This window comes from Hemicordylus capensis, chromosome 4 (assembly GCF_027244095.1).
Source record: "Hemicordylus capensis ecotype Gifberg chromosome 4, rHemCap1.1.pri, whole genome shotgun sequence".
NCBI classification, from domain to species: Eukaryota; Metazoa; Chordata; class Lepidosauria; order Squamata; family Cordylidae; genus Hemicordylus; species Hemicordylus capensis.
The window spans coordinates 211,660,124-211,680,790 of record NC_069660.1 but is presented as its reverse complement, the minus strand read 5'-3'; the positions used below and the strand labels follow the sequence as shown (position 1 = coordinate 211,680,790).

General features: G+C 42.7%; 1 long non-coding RNA gene across 2 annotated transcripts in view; it reads right to left on the bottom strand.

Annotated features, from left to right (window-relative positions):
- Positions 1-20,667, bottom strand: part of LOC128324432 (uncharacterized) — a 67,575-nt gene that overhangs the window by 25,486 nt on the left and 21,422 nt on the right. Inside the window, exons 4-5 of one of the 2 annotated variants that reach the window (XR_008306852.1) lie at positions 2,117-2,226; positions 687-875 (exon numbers count right to left, since the gene is read on the bottom strand). This is a non-coding gene — a long non-coding RNA (uncharacterized LOC128324432). The remainder of the gene's footprint in view (positions 1-686; positions 876-2,116; positions 2,227-20,667) is intronic. The other variant, XR_008306853.1, reaches the window with a different exon arrangement.

Genomic DNA, 20,667 nt, shown 5'->3' with positions numbered 1-20,667 from the left:
AAGTGGCCTTTCCACACAAAGATGTGTGCTCTCTTGCATTGATTCATTACGCAGCACTCCTGCAAGGCCCAATCCAACAACAATAGCATGATATCCCTTCCACATGTAATAAATGTAGGGGGAACAGGCAAGAGATGCTGTGAGCTCTTGATCTGTAGGTGTGCTCAAGCATGAAAAATAGATAACAATAGTAATGATGTAAACTGCCCTGAGACATTTTTGGAAGGGTGGTATAAAAATAGAACTAGCTGATCCTGCACAGAGCATCTGTGCAGTTGTGCACTGAGCCTGTGGCATCCCCCTGCAGCGCTCTCGCTCGCTCGCCCCCCCGCAGCGCTCCTGCTCGCTCGCCCCCCGCAGCGCTCCCGCTCGCTCACTCGCCCCCCGCAGCACTCCCTTGCCCTTCCTTCTGTCTCTCTTCCCCCTTCCTTTTTTCTCTTTCTCTCTCCTCCACTCGCTCTTCCCCACTCTTTCTTCCCACTCCCTTCATGTTTTTTCTTTCTCTCCCTCCCTGAATTAACATATTTTGTTCATCTTGTTTCCTCATTTAATTCACACAACGGCATCCTCCTTCTCCTGAAGGGGCTTTTTTCCTCCCTCAGGACCCATCTTTTTGCAGACCCCTGCCTGCTATCCTTTTATATCCAGAACATCTTCCGACCAGTAACAGCTGCATTCCAACTGACCTTAACCATCACAGGTCCCTCCTCCTTATCGGCATAGGGAATCCCCACTGCCCAATCACCATGGTACTTCTGCTCTCACAGGCTCCTTCTCTCTATCTGCATATGGAATCCCCACTGCCCAATCAGGTGCTTCTGCTTGCAAACTCAGCCAATTGCCTCCTTCCTACCACGTTGCCACGCATGGCCCGTCTACAAGAAATAAGTATATAGAAGATGAATGGATGAATGAATGAATAAATAAATAAATAAATAAATAAAGGAAGGTTCACAAATTGATGGGTCAGATAGCTTTGCTGCTTTTCACCACTTTATACAAATGGGACACCATCCAACCAGTTAAGCACATGCTTAAAGTTCTCCCTTTGAAATTAATGGGACTTAAATGTGCTAACTCTGGTTGGATCATGTCCTGGATTAGCAGTCCAGTGCTGAGACCTCACTTTAGGGGACAGTATAGCAAGTAAAATATTACAGAGTGGAGTGGAGTGGAGAGGAGAGGAGAGCCCTATAATATATGATAAATAAAAACAATATAGGTTTTCAGTGCAAATACATCTCATAAATGCTCATAAAATGCATTAGACTTTCATCAGAAGGACTACTTCTAGAAAAGATATATGGACTGTATCCAGGACTGTATTTACAAAAGTGCATGTACTGCTGGAAAAAGATGATCAGGGTTGAAAGCAGCTAGATAGTTGCTCATAATCTCTGACAGATCTCTGTCAGCACCCTTGTCTAATCTGTAATCTCAAGGATAAAGAATTGCTGATACCATGGGCAACTCTTCCATGAAGCAGGGAGAGGCTGTTGCCTCTAGTGTGGGTGTGAAATAGGGAGGCATAATATTGACCTTCACATCAGGCATCAAAATGTCTTGGACTGCCCTAACTGATACCCACCCAGCCCAATAACAGCCTGTACAGGTGGGGCAGGCGGACCAGAAAACAACCCACAAGTCCAGTTCCTTCCCACTCTCCTCTTTCCGCCCCATCTGCCTCACTCTCCTTTGCTTCCCCCACTGTGATATTAACCCCAGGTGCATGGACTGGTCATTCACCTGGTTCTCCAAGCTGGGTGAATGACCAGTCTATGTGCTTGGGGTTAATGATGTTGTAGGGGAGGCGAGGAGAGCATGGCAGCTGGGGCGGGAAAAGGAGTGGGAACGAGCTGCACCTGTGGTTCATTTCCCACCCCCTATTGCTCCATTTGTATGGGCTTCTACTGACCCAGCCACTATTTTTTAACTTATAATCTACTACTAAGAATTTAACCTTCCCTCCATATAATGGGATAATAAAACCCTTCAAAACTCTCCAAATATGACAACTGAATTCTAGAGCTGCTAGAATTCACCTACCCCAGAAGCTTCTCATTCATATGCATGGCATTATGTGCATGGCACTGCTTTGCAGTGGTTCCGCTCCTACCTCAAGGTCAGATTCCAGATGGTGTCTCTTGGAGTCTGTTGTTCTTCAAAATCTGAACTCTTCTACGGTGTCCCTCAGGGCTCCATATTGTCTCCGATGTTGTTTAACATCTATATGAAACCATTGGAAGAGATGATCAGATTTGGTGCAGGGTGTTATCAATATGCTGATGATACCCAAATCTATTTCTCTGTGTCAACATCATCAGGAGAAGGCATAACCTCTTTAAATGGCTGCCTGGAGGTGCTGATGGGCTGGATGAGGGATAACAAACTGAGGATGAATCCAGATAAGACTGAGATTGTGCGGGGTTTGAACTCAGGAGATGATTTTGATCTGCCGGTTCTGGATGGGGTCATGCTCTCCCGGAAGGAACAGGTAAGCAATATGGGGGTGCTTCTGGATCCGAACCTCTCCCTGGTGTCCCAGGTTGGAGCGATGGCCAGAGGTGCCTTCTATCAGCTTTGGCTGATACGCCAGCTGTGTCCATTTCTTGAGATGAATGACCACAAAATGGTGGTAAATATGCTGGTAACCTCTAGGCTGGATTACTACAATGCGCTCTATGTGGGGCTGCCTTTGTACATAGACTAGAAACTACAGTTGGTCCAGAATGCAGCAGCCAGGTTGGTCTCTGGATCATCTAGGAGAGACCATATTACTCCTGTGCTGAAAAAACTACACTGGCTGCTGATATGTTTCCAGGCAAAATACAAAGTGCTGGTTATTACCTATAAAGCCCTAAACAGCTTAGGCCCTGGGTATTTAAGAGAACATAATCTTCACCATGAGCCCCACCGCCTGTTAAGATCATTTGGAGAAGTTTGTCTGCAGTTGCCACCAGCTCATTTGGTGGCTACTTGGGAACAGGCCTTCTCTGTTGCTGCTCCTGGACTTTGGAATGCACTCCCTGTTGAAATAAGAGCCTCCCCATCTCTGGCAACTTTTTTAAAAAGTTGAAGACACTGAAGACACATTTATTTATGCAGGCTTTGAATTAGATTTATGGTTTTAAAATTTTATGTTGATTTTAAATGATTTTAATGTTTAAATAATTTTAATTGTTTAATTGATTTAGTTTTGATTTCCTTAATTGATTTTAATTGATTTTATTTTGATGTAAACTGCCCTGAGCCATTTGGAAGGGCGGTATATAAATCAACTAACTAACTAACTAACTAATCATAGGCTTGAAAATTGGAATCAAAGGGCATGATCCAGCAAAGATTCTAGTGGAAGATTCTGTGTCTGTACCACTTTTTTGTATGGCAGAGCCTCAACATGCAGTCTGTAGAGCTTAGACACAGGTTTATCAACATCACCTCAGCGAGAACTAAGCCTGAATCACATTGGTTGACATGATGAGGAAAATGACTCAAAGTAGTCCGATTCAAATTATGCCTAACTTGTGTTTTTAATGTGATAGTAGGATTGCTTTGACTATTCTGAGTCATTTTCCTTACTGAGTCAGCTATTGATTTCAATGGGAGAAATTTAAGCATGTGCTAGACTCTCCATTTGAAATACCTGCGAGTTAATAGTGGGTTAATGTTACCAGATTAGGCCCACTATCTTTTAATGTTACATTATAGTCCTATATACCCCACCCAAACATATTCAGTGAATGCATAAGGAGGAGCATTCTCATCTTCTGCATGTTTGCTGCCATTGAGAAAAGGCAGTATGCGCACTCACACTAAAGGTGTTGTGCAATGTGGCTACACACAGATGTTGTGGCATGTGGCTACTGGCCACACTCGCCATACTGACCTCACTCGCCGCTCAAGTGTTTAGTGAACATGGGGCGGGGGGAGTTGTCTGAACATACACATATGTTGGAATCATAGTATGCCAGCATATCACAAGCAATAGTTATTGGCCAACATGTTGCACATGGCAAGACTGGAATTTACGATCTGCCAGGGTTGCTGTGCATGTGAAAGTCAGCCTCAGTGGTGCTGTGCAAGAGTGCAGTTGCCAAAAGAGGTGCACCTAGGTAATTTTGGAGCCTGGCCCTAAAGGCCTTTGGAGGCCTGCTGCATGTTAAGCATCATTTTTTAACACGTAGGTTCTTTAGGGCACAAACCACACCACCCAGGACAGATAATTTGGGGGCCCCTAGTGAGTGTGGAGGCCCTGGACTTTGGCCCTGAAGTCCAGGGGTAAGAGCGCCTCTGGCTGCCAAACTCCTTAAAATAGTGCACAGGCACTTGTGCAGTGCTTTGTCCATTGTTTCAACAGTGCCTGTGTACTGTTTTAGGTAGTTGAGTAACTGTGCTCTTGCACAATACCACTGGGGCTGACATTCATGTGTGCAGCAGCCCCGGTGGGTCGGAATTGTCAGTCTTGCCTAGTGCAATACATTGGCCAATTTATTTAAAATGTTATGCTCTGTCACAAATAACTTAAACACAGAAAGCAGATATCTCTATAGATATTCATTGCTTGCCAACAATGCATTCAATATTGTATGACTAGTTGAAGAATAATTTCTATAGCACACTCTGTCTCACACATACAGCCAAAACCTAGGGTAACTATCAACTCCCCTGCATGCACTTATGTGCACCACAATTTGTGACTGTGACAATTTGTCACAATTTACTTGCTGACAGTCATTTCCAAGTAAACAGCTTGGGCTTGCATCCTAGATGGGTTTCAACTCCAGTTATTTGGTTAAACCAGATTATCCCAAGCTTAAGCAGCTTAGATTCTCACACTTCCAAATCACCCCTGTGGTGAGTGCAATGTAAGTTGCAGCTTGATGTGCTATAATGTGGCCATTGTATTGCTCTTTGCACAGCCCGGCCTGAGTGATTTTTGCCCCTTATTTGATTGCTAGCTCAAAATCGAACTGACCACATAAAAGAGATGCTCCGCTACACAGCTAGCTGTAATGTGTGCTGAACTTGTCATGTATGGAGGGTTGATTCTGGGGTGGGTCAGTGGGCCACTCACACGAAAGCTACATCAACTCACACGAAAGCTATATCAGAATGGTGTAGTCAGTATTTCACTCATCACACATATGCTACTATGTTTCTTTTGTAGTTTAAGGTAGAATATGATTTCCCATCAGCAACTTACACAGTTAATTTATTGAGATTCCACCCCCTACCCCCATCACTGCTGGTCTTAAAATATTTTAATACCTGAAGCAAAATATCCCCCCTGCCCTGGCTTTTTCTGCCTGAGGCTTGTTTTCTACTGACAGTGAAAACAGAAAATTGTGCTCTCTTTAGGATCTCTTACTCCAGAGACTCCATGTTACTTCACAGGCTAGCTGGCTCTGCCCATAATACTGTTTGCAGCTCTACAAGTAATACCTGCTTTCTTGAGAGCATTCCGACCTGGTCATAAACAAATTATCAGATTGTTTTGTGTAGGTAAATTGCCTCCACAAGAAAGGTGGGGTGGTGCCAAACAACAAAGGGAATTCAACCCCAAAGACATCACTGAAGATTCAGCGACTAGGGTTCTGTTGTGATTAACTCCCCTTATCTCCTGCCTCTCTGTGCCCAAGTGTCTTTGCTGCCCTACTGTTTGGCTCTCTCCTGTGGTCACATTGTTTTCTATTATTATTCATGTAGAGCAGCCTCAGTAGTGAACCCGTTGACCATTCAGTCAGTAGAGTAGCTGCTGCTAATTAAAAGTTCCCAACCTCTTGCCCGAAGGCCAGGCCAGAGCCAGTCAGAGAGGAGCCAGGTCCAAGCTATTCAGGACCAATCGATCAGCTGATTAACCCTTATTACTGATTGGTCAGAGCTGATTGCATCTCAGTAAAGAAATCTTCACTAGCCCCAAGGCATAAAGGGAAGCTATACATTCAGTATTAGCCAAAGGAAGCTGCCTCAGTTCTCAGTATCTGCTGCACACAGCTTCTAGCGGAGGATTTTCGGTTTTTTTGGGTGGGGGTTGTTTTAAAGGCCAGTGGTAATCCCCCCCACCGCAAGTTTATTTTCACCAGCATTCAGTTCCATGTTTTCAGTTCTCCCACGCCCCTAAGATCTCACTCTGGAGGGAAATGTCACTAAAGGATCTTTGAAAATGACAGGCGAAGCACTGAGGCCTTTTTGTTGGACAATTTTTAACAAGTTAAAATACTTAAGATGAGAAGAGGTGGTCAAATGGCTTCATCTATGTATCATGATTGCATTTTTCTGGATCTTAAATGTTGGCATTTTAAATATTCACAAACTATAAATATTGACATGTTTGTTAAATTACAGCAGAGTTGTACAATCTCTCTCTCTCTCTCTCTCTCTCTCTCTCTCTCACACACACACACACACACACACACACACACACACACATCCTGTCATGGAAATTTGTAATTGACTTTGTAATTAATTACTATCACGATGCAGTCCTTTATCCCTTTCCTTTTCTCTCTCTCTCTTTCACAGACATAAGCACTGGCAGACACACATTCATAACAGCGACCTTTTCTAGATAAAAACAAGTTGTTCTGGTAAGAACTAATCTGCCCACTTTCCATTCACTATAATCTTAATTGATAATTACCATCTTCACATGTTAGCCCACTTCAGCCTTAAACATTCACATGTCCACCATCTTGAATTGGGATGGATGACATAATCACAAACTACGCTGTTGAGGTGTCCCTATGTATCACTCACTACAACTGTACCAAATTTGGTTCAAATTGGTTAGGCGGTCCATAAGTTAGTCCACTTGTGCCTCAAATGTTCATGTGTCTGCCATCTTGAATCAGGAGGGAGATATCATTATTATGCCCTTGAGATGTCCCTATGTGTCCTTAAAATAGCAGCAAATTTGGTTCAAATTGGTTAGGCGGTCCATAAGTTAGCCCAGTTACGCTTCAAATGTTCATGCATCTGCCATCTTGAATGGGGTGGATAACATCATCACAAACTATGCCATTGAGGTGCCTCTATGTGTCCCTACAACTGTACCCAATTTGGTCCAGGCATTGTGAAATTGAAGTGGGGTGGGTGGACACATGGACACACACACAGAATGCTGGATGATCTCATAAGCTTACTTTCCTTAAGGAAAGTAGGCTAAAAATGAAGATATGCTGCTATTTAAAAAGAGTATGACTCTAGTTCTCATGACTGCAACAACAAAACAATCAACTTATTTAGCTTTTATAATGCTGTCAGAGAATGGACCAGCTGCAACCATGTTTTTGCCCATCAGTCAAAGCATAATGCACAATTGTATATTCTGTGCATAACTTAATGATGGCCTACACATACATAGACACACAAATTAGTAGATTGAAACAACATGAGGAAAATTATATTGTTGGGTAGAGAAAACATGGATATTAATGCAAACAATGCTTTAAAGTATTAATTGATGTCAATATATGCAAACTCACCCACTTATCTCCCTGCCTAACCTACCTCACAGGGTTGTTGTGAGGATAAACACAAGCATGTATGCTGCTCTGGGCTTCTTGGAGGAAGAGTGAGATAAAAATGTAAATAAGCAAACAAATAAACAAACAAACATGCAAATTCACCCTTAAATCAGATGGATGTAATACAGCAAAAATGATATAGGTAGCTGTGTTGGTCTATTAGTAAAAATCCAAAGGCCACATCAAGGTGGTGCAGGACCAACTAAAATGTCACAAAGTAATAAGCAAGCTTCAAGTTCTCCATAATTCTTCTTCAAGCTGGACGTTAAGCAAACTGGAAGCAAGAAAGAGTAAAAGGTGGGCATGACACTGGGCATGACACTGAAGTCCCAAAGTCTGCAGTTTCTATGGGTCAAACTAGACATTGTTTGAAGCAGAAAACTGGGCTAGTGTGCTTGTTTTTTATTCAGCAAACAGCAGCCAGATCAGTCTTGCATGGATCAAGACTGCAGCATGGTGGGGGTGGGGAGAGGAATTTTACCCTTTTCCTCACCATGGTCTTAATGTGAACGAGATTGCTCCCCCTAGCTTCCATTTGCCCTCAGAAAAAGGCCCCCATGGGCACCAGTGTGATTGCTTGTCAAAGTGATCAAGGCACTTGAGGGTTCCTGCTTGACAGAGACTTCTAGCAGTACACATTCTTGGATCTTTCCTTCCCTTATTGGCCACTCTGGTCTGGACTAGGCTAGGAGAGGCTGAACTGTGCTGCAACTCTTGGGGGAAAGACTTGGATGTAATTACCTCCTTTTCACTCTGTGAATGGCCCCAACTTGGCAAACATTACATCAAGATGGTGAGCAGATAATGGATGTGTGTCAATTGTGTTGATGATGACTCTGTAAATATCCAAAGTAATCAACCATGCCATTCCTCCACTCAGCCGAACACACAACACAATCCTGCCCCCTGGAGAAGTCCTTTTGGAAGGCAGATTGTACATGTAATAATATCTAATGCTGTCAACCTTGAATTTTCAAGGTCACAGTCCCTCAGTACAACCACTTTACAGTAAACCACACACAACAATACACTTTTCAAAATGTTCTTTTAAAACTCTTTTTGCCTTCCCCAGTTGTTTTATAGCTTTTGACTTGGTTCTCTGAGAACTTTGACACTGAAATACAAAGCAGAGACTGAACATACAACATGTAAAATAAATAAAATTAGAGACAAATTGAAGTATCATATTTGGAATTTTAAACCACAATTTAAAGACTAGATAGATAGGTAGTTAGTTATTGATAGATAGCATCTCCTTCTCTGTTTGTTTTTAGGAGGATCCTGAAGACCTATGTCCCCAGGCTTTTAACTGAAACCAAATTTTTAAATTTTAATGGGTTTTTCTCTATTATGATTTTTAAAATCTTTTTATGAATTTTAAATGTTTTATATTTTATATCTTGTTTTAATTCTGTACACTACCTAGAGATTTCTATATTAGGCGGTATATAAATTACATAGATATACATACAAACACACTTTGTATGCCACCCCAAACTTCCATCTCTGGGCAGCTCACAACGACATAAAAAGTTAAAATACAGAAGTAAAAACCTTACAAAAGTTTAAAACCACAACTACATTTAAAAGCTTGGGTGAAAAGGCAGGTCTTTAAGGATTTTTTAAAAGAGATAGGGAAGCTCTCATCTTGATAGGTAGTGTATTCCAGAGTCTCGGGGCAGCAATAGAGAAGGCCAGTTCCCGCACAGCCACCAGATGAACTGGTGGCAGCTGCAGACTGACCTCTCCTGATGATCTCAAAGGGCGATGGGGCTCATGGTGAAGAAGACATTCTCTTAAATACCCAGGTCCTAAGCTGTTTAGGGCTTTATAGGATATAACCAGCACCTTGTATTTTGCCCGGAAACTTATTGGTAGCCAGTGTAGCTTTTTCAACATTTTACTTTATTTATTTATTTATTTTTATATTTATTATACATAGGAGTAATATGGTCTCTTCTAGATGTCCCAGAGACCAACTTGGCTGCCCCATTCTGTAACAATTGCAATTTCCGGACTACGTACAATCCACATAGAGTGCATTGCAGTAATCAAGTCTGGAGATTACCAGCATATGTACCACTACATATTACCCCACCCCCACCCCATCTTTAAAACAAAGACACTAAAATTGTATGAGAGATCACTTAAGGCAGGGTTCAATTACAGTTTGTACATTTTTGAGTCCCATTGATTTCAATGAGGAATTCAAGCATGGGCTCTACAGTCAGCCCCATGCAGACTGAGGCACATCTAAGCCTATTATAATGAATGACTGACATCCTGATTAACGAAGTGCATGGGTAATAAAGACCTGAGGGGAAGCGACTGAGGCTTGTGTGCAGCTCCTGCAGTACCTCTACACATGTGCTGTTGTGTAAGTAGGTGAAACATTCCCACTTTGTAAGCACTCCGGGAGAGAAGAAACACATCACTGACATTGTGGAGTAGTTGTTAGTGTACTGGGCTAGGATTAGGGAGACCCAAATTCAAATCCCCCATTTAGTAATGAAACTCACTGGGTGATTCTGGGCCAATCACTTATCCCTCAGCCTAACCTACCTCACAGGGTTGTTGTGAGGATAAACTTAGTCATCTACACCACTCTGGGCTAAGAGTAGGACACACACACACACACACACACACACACACTTTCCTTTCTTCCAGAGTACAGGCAGAATGGGGACACTTTCACCCCATTCGCCTGTAATGCAAAACTGGATTTGAAGGGGCCAGAAGTTGCCAAATGTATTCCCTGTAATTGGAGCAGAGAGAGGAAGCTCCTCCCTCTCTCCGTCTGTCACTGGATGTGTGAGCTTCATGCAAGATGGAAGCCTACACAAACAGTTCCCCCTCCACTCTGCAGTCTCCCTGATTGAAGAGAACCTGCTCTCCATTACATCTGAATTTGGACAGGAGAATGAGGGTGGGGTGGGGAGCGGAACCCATGGATCTGCATGATGTGCAAATGCAGCCTTTGCTTGCTTGCACAACAGTGCTCATGTTTGGATTAGGGGAGTTGTGTGCAGGCTCCAGTTGCCTTTCTGTAGTTCCTCATTACCCATGGATTCTTTACTCAGGTTGTCCATCAATGATGCTACTAACTCCATAGGCTCATGCTGCAAATCTCTCTCACAGATATCAGTGGGGAGCTGGGTGTTTTGGTGGTGGTGTTTTTTGTTGCTGCTGTTCTAGGGTCTTGTCAGTATCTTTGGAGGTCCTAGATAATTAATGACCGCATGTTCTAGTGCTGTTACTAAGCACACATGCATCAGTCCTTGAACAGTGCTGAAATGTTGTATAAATGCAGTGCTGAGCTCTTTGGAGGAAAGTATAATACAAGTGTGAGTAGCAAATATATCTCAACAGAGCTGCTGCTGTTACCCTCTCCAATCTCCTTAGTGAAGTTTATAAAGGATGCTGCTGCATTGCTTTCAACTGTTGGCTTTTTTAACTGCTTCTCTTGTAAACACAAAGTAATCTTACATAGATTTAACTAAAAGTGTATTCAGAAACAACTCAATTTCCTGCCTTCTCCTTTCCCTCCCTTTTCTTTCCAACTCCACCCCCCACACTCTCTACAGGATTCCCACTGGGACAAACTTCTGTATAACAAAACACAGAAGATTACTAGATAGAATACAACATGAGCTTTGGGACTGTGTGAGGAGGAACATTAGTCCTCACACAGCAGAGTACACTGTGGTGGTAAAGAAGTTCAGCCCAAGAGATTATCTGGAAACAGTATGTTGAGATAAAAAAGCAAATAAAAATGTATTAAGAAACTAAACATTTCATAATGAGACAGACATAAAACAAGATACCTAAACAGGCACTAGCCTTCAACAACAACTGAACAGTTTTAACTAGGCGTGTACAAATAGATTCACTGTTGAATCGATTTGGGTCAAATTGGGAGTGATTCGCAGATTTGACCCCAAATTAAATTGTCCTAAAAAATAGAGGGTCTGATTTAGAGTTGAGGAGAATCACCCCTGATTTGACCCAAATCAATTAGGGCAATTTGAATGATATTTGAAGCCTGTTTTACTGGAGAAACAGGCCTCAAAACCGTGCTTTGGGTCAGTGATTTCTCCCGTGGGGAGAATGGGTCTACCAACTGGGATTAGTGGGTAGACCAGCCCTCCACTTTGGACTTAGCACATCAGCCCACCTTGGAGGACAGGTTTACCTGAGTAGACCTGTCCTCCAGGGCGGGCTGACACACTGAGACCAGAGTGGAGGGCTGGTCTACCTGCCAATCCCAATTGGTAGTCCAGCTCTCCCTGGAAAAACAGGAGAGTTGGTCTATCAATTGAGATTGGTGGGTAGACCAACCTTCTGCTCTGGACGTAGCATGTCAGCCCGGGTAGACCTGTCCTCTGATGCAGGCTGATATGCTAAGTCTGGAGCAAAGGGTTGGTCTACTCACTGATCCCAATAAGTAGACCAGCTCTTCCAAGAAAAAAGTGCAATTTTAAGACTCATTGTCCCAGCAAAAGGGGCTTCAAAATGACACATGAATCACCTGAATCAATCTGGGTGATTTGGAGCTTATTCATCAAGTCAGCCAGACAAGATGGCTGCTTTAGATGAATCAATTTTGGGGGGTCTGTGATTCAATTTGACCTCAAATCGAATAGCAGATTTTGATGTGTGCACACCCCTAGTTCTAACTGACTGTAAATGACAAGACAGACCTATTAACATCTCATCATGCCTCTATTGGCCAGAAGAGGTTAGAATTCTGACTTCTAACACTTACCAGGGCTGCTGCCAGGGATCAGCATCTTTAGGCAGCTGCCAAGGGCTCAGGTCCCTTACAAGGCCCACTGTGGATATCTGAGACCACCTCCATGCTCAAAACCTTTGTGCAGCTGTTTTCTCAGCCAAGAGAGTTGTTCTGCTGTCACCTCCTTTCTCCCATCCACTAATGTAAGTCCCCTAGTTAAGTCCCACCACTTGGAGGCAAGGTTGTAGCTCATTGGTAGAACAGCTGCGGAAGGTCCCAGGTTCAATCCCTGGCAGCATCTCCAAGGAGGGCTGGGAGAGACTCCTGCCTGAAACTTCAGAGAGCTGCTGTCAGTCAGTGAAGACCAATACTGAACTAGATGGGTCAATGGTCTGACTTGGTACAAGGCAGCTTACTACATTTTATAAAGCTGAGGGGGACACCCAGGTAGGAAAAGAACATGTAGGGCAGTTTGTGGATGGCGTCTTGAAAGCTGGAGTTGGTCAGCATCTATGTAATACCTGTACATCCTATACATAGAAACAATTAGATTATTATCAAGGACACCACAAAACTCCAGTCTCCTCCAGTCAAGAACATATCAAGGCTGCCCTGATTGTTGTTCAGTTCCAAGGAGAATGAAGCACAACATGTGTTTATCTTATTTTGTCATATGTATCTAAATTTGTTAAAAACCTTGGCTGATATCCAGATTAAGTTACTTAACAGAACAATTCAGGAGTTACTTTAAAGGTCTACTTAATTACAATAGGACTACTCAGTAGTAATTAAGTCTGGATGTCAGCCATTGGAGCTCATCTCATGATCACAGAGAAGAGCTCTGGGACTGTTTGAGATGAAGGAGGATTAAGTTTACCTTCCCCACAGAGAATCGGTAGCTGTTCCCTGGGCAGGTAGATCACCTGCCCAGACGAATGGCAGCTCTCCTGTGGTCCACTGGTGGCTTGCCCGGCTGCTCTGGAGGTCAGGTGCAGGGAAGCACTGCCGTGCTGCACCCCACCCCCCAGAATATAAGAACATAAGAACAACCCTGATGGATCAGGCCCAAGGACTGTTCCAAGCCCATCTAGTCCAGCATCCTGTTTTGCACAGTAGCCCACCAGATGCCACTGGAAGCCACAGCCAGGAGTTGAGAGCATGTCCTTTCTCCTGCTGTTACTCCCCTGCAACTGGTACTCAGAGGCATCCTGCCTTTGAGCATGGAGGTGGCCTATAGCCCTCTGACTAGTAGCCATTGATAGACCTCTCCTCCACGAAGTTATCCAAATCCCTCTTAAAGCCATCCAGGTGTTGGCTGTCACCACATCTTGTGGCAGAGAATTCCACAAGTTGATTATGCGTTGTGTGAAAAAGTACCTCCGTTGGTTGGTCCTAAAATTCCTGGCAATCAATTTCATGGGATGACCCCTGGTTCTAGTGTTATGTGAGAGGGAGAAGAATTTCTCTCTATCCACTTTCTCCACACCATACATGATTTTATAGACCTCTATCATGTCTCCTTGCAGTCATCTTTTTTTCTAAACTAAATAGCCCCAGATGTTGTAGCCTTGCCTCATAAGGAAGGTGCTCTAGGCCCCTGATCATCTTGGTTGCCCTCTTCTGCACCTTTTTCAGTTCTACAATGTCCTTTTTTACATGTGGTGACCAGAATTGTACGCAGTACTCCAGGTGTGGCCTCACCATAGTTTTGTATAAGGGCATTATAATATTAGCCATTTTATTTTCAATCCCCTTCCTGATGATCCCTAGCATGGAATTAGCCTTTTCCACAGCTGCCGCACATTGAGTCGACATTTTCAAGGAGCTGTCCACCAGGACCCCAATATCCCTCTCCTGGTCAGTCACCAAAAGCTCAGATCCCATCAGTGTATACTTGAAGTTGGGATTTTCGTCCCAATGTGTATTACTTTAAATTTACAACACTGAAACGGATTTGCCATTTCATCACCCACTCGCCCAGTTTGGAGAGATCCTTTTGGAGCTCCTCACAATCTGTTTTGGATTTCACTACCTGAAAGAGTTTGGTATCATCATCTGCAAATATGGCCACCTCGCTGCTTATCCCTGCTTCTAGATCATTTATGAATAAATTAAAAAGCACCCTGGGGGACCCCACTTCTTACTTCCCTCCATTGTGAAAACTGTCAATTTATACCTACCCTCTGTTTCCTGTCCTTCAATCAGTTAGTAATCCACACATGTACTTGTCCCCTTATCCTATGACTGCTAAGTTTTCTCAGGAGGCTTTGATAAGGAACTTTGTCGAATGTTTTTTGGAAGTCCAGATGTACTATGTCAACTGGATCACTTTTATCCACACACTTGTTGACACTCTCTCAAAGAACTCCAAAAGGTTCGTGAGGCAAGATTTACCATTGAAGAAGCCATGCTGCTTCCAGCAGCTTCTCTCCCAGCAGGGCCTGTTCTTCTATGTGCTTAACAATTTTATCCTTGAGGATGCTTTACATCAATTTGCCTGGAACGGACGTTTAGCTAACCAGCCTGTAATTTCCTGGATTGCCCCTGGATCCCTTTTTGAAAACTGGTGTTACATTTGCTACTTTCCAGTCCTCTGGTATAGAGCCTGATTGCAGGGATAAGTTATATATTTTAGAAAGGAGGTTGGCAATTTCACATTTGAGTTCTTTGAGGACTCTAAGATGGATGCTGTCTGGCCCTGGCAATTTGCTAGTTTTCAGTTTTTCCAGACAGTTTAGAACATCAACTCTTGTCACTTCTGTCTGACTCCGTTCTTTAGCCTCCATCCCTGAAAAGCCTGGAGCCCCAATTATGCACCGCTCCCCCGCAGTGTGCCTGCCGCTTGCTCCTTTAACCTCATTTAGGCAGGAGGCTTCACACGTGGGTTTGCTGCCATGTAGCCACTGGGATCAGGTATTATCCTGTTAGTTAACACGAGCGTGCAAAACTGGGCTGGGCTCCCTTAGCCCAGTTTTGCACGCTCATGTGAATTGCCTCATTGTCTTTAACAATTGTACCATAGAGTTAGTTCTCCACAAGGCAGTCTGGTGACATCAGGTTCAGAGTCTGGACTGACATTGTGGAAAACCAGAACCTCACGGGAGTTTCAAGGCAGTAAAATGTTACATTTTCTCCAGTTGCTCAACATAGTTTTGATTCAGCACATGTTTCAACTGGCTACCTTCCTTAACAAAACAAAACTCTGTTTAGATTCAGGAATATGTAAGAGCATCAAAAAGGAACCCAAATATAATATATGAAGGGAGAAGCTAACAGAAGCCCAAACCTTAGGTTGGGTGGAGACTAACAGTAGTATACAACTGCCACTGAAGAAGACTTGATACAATCGAAACACATCTGGCAACAATACAGGAGAGATCAGATGCTGGCAAGATCATGATATGATGCTTCATCTTCAAACTAAAGCACAATACTGGGGACATTTATGAACACTTCTCTCATTTAATTGGCAATTTTTAATATGAACTATTGGATTTAATATGGAGAGTACCTTGATGACTATTTTGTATTGGTTTTATTGAGATTTATGGGTATATTTTTATCGATCTAAAACTTTTTGTATAGTTGGACAGTGTTTTTAAACCATACAGTTTTATCACTATTATATTAAAATATATTATATATTATATTTCGATTCTTTTTTTGATGCTCTTCCTTCTTTAAGAAGACAACACAGTAAGTATTTGACATTCATGAAGTATTATTTCTTCTGTTGCATTTTTTCCTGGAACATAGTTCTGTAATAACCACTTGAAGGTTATTTATCTTGAGCTCCAGAAGTTGGTTTGATATTAAAAATGAAGTCCCACAAGTCCCCACTTTTGGCCTAAAAGTCTGTGAACCGGTGATCTTAATAAAACATTGGTAGTGAGGCTATAAAATTACAGCAGTGACAAAGATGGGTCTCTTGAATCTCCCCAGTCTTTTTGAAATAATTTAGGGATGCTGATGTAGAGGTCTTAAACACTCTTTCCCCCTTACTAATATTTTCTCTTTATGTACACCAAGGGCTTGCCATGTTTTATCCAAACACATGGATCCAAAGTATATCGTTAAAATGATGTACTCTCCAATCGTGTGCCACTGCCTGTTAACTAATCAGGAAATACATGGTGAGCCTGCTGTGATTTACAATGTGTTAATACATTCCTACTCAATGTGTTATGCAACTTCTTGCTTTTTTAAAGAAGCAAACCACACACAACAACTAAATATGCAACTAATAGGAAATAACCTTTCCCTGCTTTATTTATTTAAACATTTCTATCCTGTCTTTGTGCTGAAAGCATGCCCTCTCAAGGTGGCTTTCAGAAGATTAAAATAAACAATAAAATCAATTCAAACAATTAAAACAAGACATCAGTGAAAGCCAATAGAATAAAACCACTCCCTAACTGCAATCAAGCCAAGAACCATTTTATGAGAAGGTCTGCCTTTAAATATTTTTTTTAAAAAAGTGATTTGTAACCAGACTTTGGAAAATCACAAGCAAACTGACCTAGCTGACATCCTTAGGTATCAAAGTCCATGGAGAGGGCATCATCATACAATTTACATTCCTGTAAATGCCCACCTAACCTTAGGTGGAGGTATGGGCGCCATCAGGGGATGGCCAAGTCAGGCGCTGACCAGAGGGGACCAGGGCCATCAAAAGGTCTGCAGCTGACCCAAGGCCTATCCGCCCAGGGGTGGGCTCCATTGCTGCCTTTGCCACCTGTGAATGGGAGCTTTCTCTAGAATTCCTTGAAATGACACAGAGGCTTCTAAGAAAAGCTCTCATTCATGGATGGGAAAGGTGGGAAGAGGTGACTATTGCTGGCAAGCAAGTTCTTTCCCCCAAGTAAATTCCCTATCCATGAAAATCTGTGCTATTGCAGAGGCTTCTGGAAAAAGCCCCCATTCACAGAGGAATACGGCAATGATGGAGTTTTGTTCCCATATCACATTCATGGATAGGGAAGGTGCCTGAAAGGTCCCCCTAACTGGGGCAGTGGGGCAGCATCAGCAGCCCCGAGTGTTTTGTAGTGGTTGTGCTGGTGGGTGCTGTAATTCAAAGAATAATGCAGTGTGCCTATCAGAATAGGTAAACTGTATTTTTTAAAAAGATGGCACTACTAGCACAGCGACTGATACCCAGTTAGGTCACCACTAGGGCTTAGTGTGGAGGCTACAATGGCTCTTGTTCGAGATCCACTTTGAACCTGGAGTTGGCCCTGTGGGGGTGGGGGCACTTGATGCCTGGTGCTCTGAGAGCTCTTGAGGACACATACCAGAGGTGGCATTTCTTCAGCTATCCAGGACTAAGGTTGATCAGTAGTGACCAGTACTACCTAATATTGTATAATTTTATCTGCTGGCTAACTATTCCTTTGTTAAATGAATAGTGCAGAACACTCAGCTGGTGGAGCTAATACGAATACAACAAATATTTATATACCGCTTTTTAACAAAAGTTCCCAAAGCGGTTTACATGGTTATAAATAAATAAACAGAATGGCTAATGGTGGGAAATAGTTTCCTGGTAGGTGGGAAATATCTTGCTTCCTCATCTACCTCTTGTATTTAAATGAGATCATCATCAAGGCCACAGAAATACCAGCAATCACACTTAGGGAGTTTCTCTTTTCAGATTAACGTTCAAAGCAGGAAGAGCATGGGCAGAAGAATGATTGACATGCTGGGGGTGGGATTTCCAAATCTGCTTCGGGTGTGCTACAGCGCTTGGATTTTTGAATGTCTGAACAGGGCTAGAAAGAGTGAGAGATTCTAGCTGGACTTAACTGAGACTGGGGAACTTTCCAAGTTGTTCTCTGGGGGATCTACCTTGTAGGAGTGCTTGTTTGCCTCCACTGATGCTCTGTGTAACAAAATGGGCTGTGGTTACACATCCCTACACACCCTTCTTTGAATTCTCAGTAGCACTGCTACTGCTCCCAGTCCAGGGAGAACCTCTGGCTAGTTTGAACCTTGAGCCTTAGTTTAGGGACCTTTAGAACTCCCCTTCAGCTATCCCCTCTGTCACTGCAGAACAGGAGACAGACTAAGTCCATCCCACAATTTAGTCAAGGATGCTGCACATGGCAGGGTGACAGCCCCTGAATCAATGAACAATTGAGACTCCATGGTATCCAGGGAATCTTTAGGTCTGGCACACAAGCTGAGTTGAGAGGGCACACACGTTGAGAGGGCATGCCCTCACCTCTTGCCTCTAGGCTTCTCAGAGGAATCTGGTGGACCACTGTGTGAAACAGGATGTTGGGGTCTTGGGCCTGATCCAGCAGGGCTGTTCTTATGAGTTCAAGGAAATTTACATGCCCCCCTCCCCCCAAGGTAGGATGTTATCAGTTCAGGTGATATGTCAATTTCCTCTGTGTCTAGATGATTGAGAAAGTGTTATTTCCTGCAACAGATGCCCACAGTGAGGACTTGACTGGTTGTTTCAGCTTGTGGAAACTCCCATAATGCTCTCTCTTTCTTTACACTCTGTTTGTATACTTATAAATATACCACTGCTCTCTGTCATCCAGACTAAACTTAACCCATGTAGCACTGTCCCTGATACAGAACAGTTGCATGCAACCGTGAAATTGGGAATGTTCATATGATTTCATTTGTGTCATGGTTGCATTTTGATACTTCTAATTATTTTGGTCTTGCACTTGGAGACCTTTGACATCATCAACTCTGATTTTCCAGTGAGTACTATGGACTGTTCTCAGAGCCATTCATAATTTACTTTAAACACACAGACACAAACTTCTGAAGTAGCCCCAATATTGGGAATAGATTATGTGGTCTGAATAAATAATGTAGTTAGGTCAAGAAGTGTATTTGCATATTCTGCTTCCCCAAACCCAGACAGAATCTCCAGTTCAGATTCCTCTATGGTTTTTGAGATTTTACTAACTGTTGCTCCCATGTTTTTAAGCTTATCTGTGAGGCTAGAAAGAAAAGTGAGGTTATCTGAACCTTAATTCTGGACCAGATCCCCAAACCAACACTTCTGTAGAGTCCTTGCAGAAGTCTGGAATGTATGTCACTCAGGATATTCTATTTTACATACTGTATTCTGACTTTCTTGTTATGTGGAACAGTATAGTCATTAGACCTTGGCATCCGTAAAAATGTTGGATCATTTCTAACCTGATCTAACTCAACTACGATCCCCACAATGCATTGCACTCTGGGGTCCTTCTGAGCTCTTCTAAAAGGCAAGTGCTGCATACAGCCAGGGATGTAGCTATAATTGAGTAGATGGGTTCAAAGAACCTGGGCCCCCCAGCTCCACCCCTGACAAGGAGAGGGGCAAACACTGGCCCCTAGCTATGCCCCTGCATACAGCACTTGCCTTTTTAAAATGCCCATTTCCCTCTTTAAAATGAAGGTTGGTGCTGCTGGTGGCAGCAGTGGAGGCCTGGCAGCCTGGTGGCCCAGCTGTAGTGGAGACCCAGACCTGGCACCAGCAGCTGTTTCCAGTGCTGGGCTGGGGGGCAGGGGAGTTGTGTAAAGGTAAGGGTGGGGGAAAGCAGGGAAAGGGTGGAGAGAGACAGTAGGACAGTGGGGGGAGTAATTTGACGAATGCCTAGTAATCTGACTAATTCCATAACAATAGGAAAGAATTTAGTTGGAGTTCCAATTGTTGGGCCTCTATTTTTCCAGAATTAATTTAGATAGTCCTGACATGGGGACTATTGGTCCAACATTCCTGTCAGAACTATCCAACCAATTCAGTACAGAACCAATAACGTTTTAGAACTGCATTCCTAACCACACTTACTTATGTTTTCTATTGTTTATCCTTCTCCAAAGATCTCAGAACAGCATTTTCACTTCACAACAGTTCTATATGGTAAGTTAAGCACACATTTATACATTACTTCATTTCTGTGCACCTCCTCTCTGACTGCTGAATATTATTATTATTTATTATTATTATTATTATTATTATTATTAATTTGATTTGTATACCGCCCTTACAAAATGGCTCAAGGCGGTTTACAATTAAAACACACCACTAAAACAGTAAAGAGCTAAACCAAATTAAAAAACAATATAACAATTAACAATTTAAAAACATTTTAAAACAATTAAACAATTACAGTGATTAAACAATTACAAAACAAATTACAAAACAAATTAAAAAACAATATAACAGTTAACAATTTAAAAACATTTTAGAACAATTAAACAATTACAGTGATTAAACAATTGCAAAACCCAAAATCGGGTTTTGAATTTTAAAATAAACCAGAAATTAAACCCCCCACAATTTAGGAAGCTGAGAAAGCTTGGGTGAAAAGAAGGGTTTTCAGGTGTTTTTTTGAAAATTGCCAGAGATGGGGAGGATCGTATCTTAGTACAGAGCGCATTCCACAATCTTGGGGCAGC